Raw genomic sequence first — 5000 nt, forward strand, 5'->3', positions numbered from 1 at the left:
GCACATGCATCGACCATCATCGGCATAGGCTGCCCTTCGGTACGGGCACTTGCCTCGACCGCCATCGGCACAAGCTGGGCCCTGGTGTGGGTTGTTGCCTCGATCACCAGCGGCACATGCTGAGCCTTGGTGCGGGCGGTTGCCTCGAGCACCATCGGCAGACCCTGGGCCCTGGTGCGGCCGGTTGCCCCGATAACCATCGGCACACGCTGGGCCCTGGAGCGGCCGGTTGCCTCGATCACCATCGGCAAAAGCTGGGCCCTGGTGCGGGCGCTTGCCTCGACCACCATCGGCACACGCTGGGCACTGGTGCGGGCGCTTGCCTCGACCACCATCGGCACACGCTGGGCCCTGGGGCGGGCGGTTGCCTCGATCACCATCGGCACACGATGGGCCCTGGTGCGGGCGGTTGCCCCCAGCACCATCGGCACACGTTGGGCCCTGGTGCGGGCGCTTGCCTCGACCACCATCGGCACACGCTGGGCCCTGGTGCGGGCGCTTGCCTCGACCACCATCGGCACACGCTGGGCCCTGGTGCGGCCGCTTGCCTCGACCACCATCGGCACACGCTGGGCCCTGGTGCGGTCGGTTGCCTCGAGCACCATCGGCACACGCTGGGCCCTGGTGCGGGCGCTTGCCTCGACCACCATCGGCACACGCTGGGCCCTGGTGCGGGCGCTTGCCTCGACCACCATCGGCACACGCTGGGCCCTGGTGCGGCAGGTTGCCTCGAGCACCATCGGCACACGCTGGGCCCTGGTGCGGTCGGTTGCCTCGAGCACCATCGGCACACGCTGGGCCCTGGTGCGGGCGCTTGCCTCGACCACCATCGGCACACGCTGGGCCCTGGTGCGGCAGGTTCCCTCGACGACCATCGGCACACGCTGGGCCCTGGTGCGGCAGGTTGCCTCGAGCACCATCGGCACACGCTGGGCCCTGGTGCGGGCGGTTGCCTCGACCACCATCGGCACACGCTGGGCCCTGGTGCGGCAGCTTGGTGCTCGGCACACGCTCGGCCCTGGTGCGGTCGGTTGCCTCGAGCACCATCGGCACACGCTGGGCCCTGGTGCGGCAGGTTGCCTCGACCACCATCGGCAGCCTCGACCACCATCGGCACACGCTGGGCCCTCGTGCGGGCGCTTGCCTCGACCACCATCGGCACACGCTGGGCCCTGGTGCGGGCGCTTGCCTCGACCACCATCGGCACACGCTCCGCCCTGGTGCGGCAGGTTGCCTCGACCACCATCGGCACACGCTGGGCCCTGGTGCGGGCGGTTGCCTCGACCACCATCGGCACACGCTGGGCCCTGGTGCGGTCGGTTGCCTCGAGCACCATCGGCACACGCTGGGCCCTGGTGCGGGCGCTTGCTTCGACCACCATCGGCACACGCTGGGCCCTGGTGCGGCAGGTTCCCTCGACGACCATCGGCACACGCTGGGCCCTGGTGCGGCAGGTTGCCTCGAGCACCATCGGCACACGCTGGGCCCTGGTGCGGTCGGTTGCCTCGATCACCATCGGCACACGCTGGGCCCTGGTGCGGGCGGTTGCCTCGACCACCATCGGCACACGCTGGGCCCTGGTGCGGCAGGTTGCCTCGACCACCATCGGCACACGCTGGGCCCTGGTGCGGGCGCTTGCCTCGACCACCATCGGCACACGCTCGGCCCTGGTGCGGTCGGTTGCCTCGAGCACCATCGGCACACGCTGGGCCCTGGTGCGGCAGGTTGCCTCGAGCACCATCGGCACACGCTGGGCCCTGGTGCGGGCGGTTGCCTCGACCACCATCGGCACACGCTGGGCCCTGGTGCGGGCGCTTGCCTCGACCACCATCGGCACACGCTGGGCCCTGGTGCGGGCGCTTGCCTCGACCACCATCGGCACACGCTGGGCCCTGGTGCGGGCGCTTGCCTCGACCACCATCCGCACACGCTGGGCCCTGGTGCGGCAGGTTGCCTCGAGCACCATCGGCAGACGCTGGGCCCTGGTGCGGCAGGTTGCCTCGAGCACCATCGGCACACGCTGGGCCCTGGTGCGGGAACTTGCCTCGACCACCATCGGCACACGCTGGGCCCTGGTGCGGGAACTTGCCTCGACCACCATCGGCACACGCTGGGCCCTGGTGCGGCAGGTTGCCTCGATCACCATCGGCACACGCTGGGCCCTGGTGCGACAGGTTGCCTCGAGCACCATCGGCACACTATCGGCCCTGGTGCGGGCGGTTGCCTCGACCACCATCGGCACACGCTGGGCCCTGGTGCGGGCGCTTGCCTCGAGCACCATCGGCACACGCTGGGCCCTGGTGCGGGCGGTTGCCTCGAGCACCATCGGCACACGCTGGGCCCTGGTGGGTTTAGGCACATCTTCAAATTTCTGCCGTGCCAATGCCATTTTTATGGCTTGTAAATTCATACAATGGTCCCCTAAGCCTTCACGTGAAGTTTCGTTGGAGGATGACTCGTTTTCTATTTTTCACGATTTTCGAAACTTTTTGCGGTTCGGGATTTTTTAAAATTTTTTTATAAGGATTTTTGGCCCCAAATTTTGTAGGCATGATCCTTCTATTTTTGTTGGCATGCACAAAAAAATTCAGCTAAAAACTCGAAGTAGAGAAGATTTTGTGACCGTTTGAAAAAAGTGTCCCCATTTCAGACACTTTAACGGCTACTGGTAGCAAACCTGTAAAATCTCAAATGCTCTTTAAGGGGGTGTGAATTCTCAGAGGTTTGATGAGGGATAGGGGGCCAACACAAGGCCAAGTACCAGCACCCATCGCACATCATGTGCGCACACCCCCCCGGCCCCCCTCCCAATCGCCGGAACCCCAATGCCGCCGGTCAGGTTCTCCGGCGGTACTCCGGCGATGCTCCGGCGATGCTGTCCCGAGTGAAAAAAATGCGGCACCAGCACATGCTGGAGCCAAGCATGGGCACCGTGGCTCAAAATCGAACTTCGGCCAAGGCCTCGACCATCAATGGCACATGATGACGCATGGTGATGGCACATGCATCGACCATCATCGGCATAGGCTGCCCTTCGGTACGGGCACTTGCCTCGACCACCATCGGCACAAGCTGGGCCCTGGTGTGGGTTGTTGCCTCGATCACCAGCGGCACATGCTGAGCCTTGGTGCGGGCGGTTGCCTCGAGCACCATCGGCAGACCCTGGGCCCTGGTGCGGCCGGTTGCCCCGATAACCATCGGCACACGCTGGGCCCTGGAGCGGCCGGTTGCCTCGATCACCATCGGCAAAAGCTGGGCCCTGGTGCGGGCGCTTGCCTCGACCACCATCGGCACACGCTGGGCACTGGTGCGGGCGCTTGCCTCGACCACCATCGGCACACGCTGGGCCCTGGGGCGGGCGGTTGCCTCGATCACCATCGGCACACGCTGGGCCCTGGTGCGGGCGGTTGCCCCCAGCACCATCGGCACACGTTGGGCCCTGGTGCGGGCGCTTGCCTCGACCACCATCGGCACACGCTGGGCCCTGGTGCGGGCGCTTGCCTCGACCACCATCGGCACACGCTGGGCCCTGGTGCTGCCGCTTGCCTCGACCACCATCGGCACACGCTGGGCCCTGGTGCGGTCGGTTGCCTCGAGCACCATCGGCACACGCTGGGCCCTGGTGCGGGCGCTTGCCTCGACCACCATCGGCACACGCTGGGCCCTGGTGCGGCAGGTTGCCTCGAGCACCATCGGCACACGCTGGGCCCTGGTGCGGCAGGTTGCCTCGAGCACCATCGGCACACGCTGGGCCCTGGTGCGGTCGGTTGCCTCGAGCACCATCGGCACACGCTGGGCCCTGGTGCGGGCGCTTGCCTCGACCACCATCGGCACACGCTGGGCCCTGGTGCGGCAGGTTCCCTCGACGACCATCGGCACACGCTGGGCCCTGGTGCGGCAGGTTGCCTCGAGCACCATCGGCACACGCTGGGCCCTGGTGCGGTCGGTTGCCTCGATCACCATCGGCACACGCTGGGCCCTGGTGCGGGCGGTTGCCTCGACCACCATCGGCACACGCTGGGCCCTGGTGCGGCAGCTTGCCTCGAGCACCATCGGCACACGCTCGGCCCTGGTGCGGTCGGTTGCCTCGAGCACCATCGGCACACGCTGGGCCCTGGTGCGGCAGGTTGCCTCGACCACCATCGGCAGCCTCGACCACCATCGGCACACGCTGGGCCCTGGTGCGGGCGCTTGCCTCGACCACCATCGGCACACGCTGGGCCCTGGTGCGGGCGCTTGCCTCGACCACCATCGGCACACGCTCCGCCCTGGTGCGGCAGGTTGCCTCGACCACCATCGGCACACGCTGGGCCCTGGTGCGGGCGGTTGCCTCGACCACCATCGGCACACGCTGGGCCCTGGTGCGGTCGGTTGCCTCGAGCACCATCGGCACACGCTGGGCCCTGGTGCGGGCGGTTGCCTCGAGCACCATCGGCACACGCTGGGCCCTGGTGGGTTTAGGCACATCTTCAAATTTCTGCCGTGCCAATGCCATTTTTATGGCTTGTAAATTCATACAATGGTCCCCTAAGCCTTCACGTGAAGTTTCATTGGAGGATGACTCGTTTTCTATTTTTCACGATTTTCGAAACTTTTTGCGGTTCGGGATTTTTTAAAATTTTTTTATAAGGATTTTTGGCCCCAAATTTTGTAGGCATGATCCTTCTATTTTTGTTGGCATGCACAAAAAAATTCAGCTAAAAACTCGAAGTAGAGAAGATTTTGTGACCGTTTGAAAAAAGTGTCCCCATTTCAGACACTTTAACGGCTACTGGTAGCAAACCTGTAAAATCTCAAATGCTCTTTAAGGGGGTGTGAATTCTCAGAGGTTTGATGAGGGATAGGGGGCCAACACAAGGCCAAGTACCAGCACCCATCGCACATCATGTGCGCACACCCCCCCGGCCCCCCTCCCAATCGTCGGAACCCCAATGCCGCCGGTCAGGTTCTCCGGCGGTACTCCGGCGATGCTCCGGCGATGCTGTCCCGAGTGAAAAAAA

The sequence above is a fragment of the Durio zibethinus genome, unplaced genomic scaffold (assembly GCF_047325235.1).
Source record: "Durio zibethinus cultivar Kanyao isolate XHJ-2024 unplaced genomic scaffold, ASM4732523v1 HiC_scaffold_400, whole genome shotgun sequence".
NCBI lineage: Eukaryota > Viridiplantae > Streptophyta > Magnoliopsida > Malvales > Malvaceae > Durio > Durio zibethinus.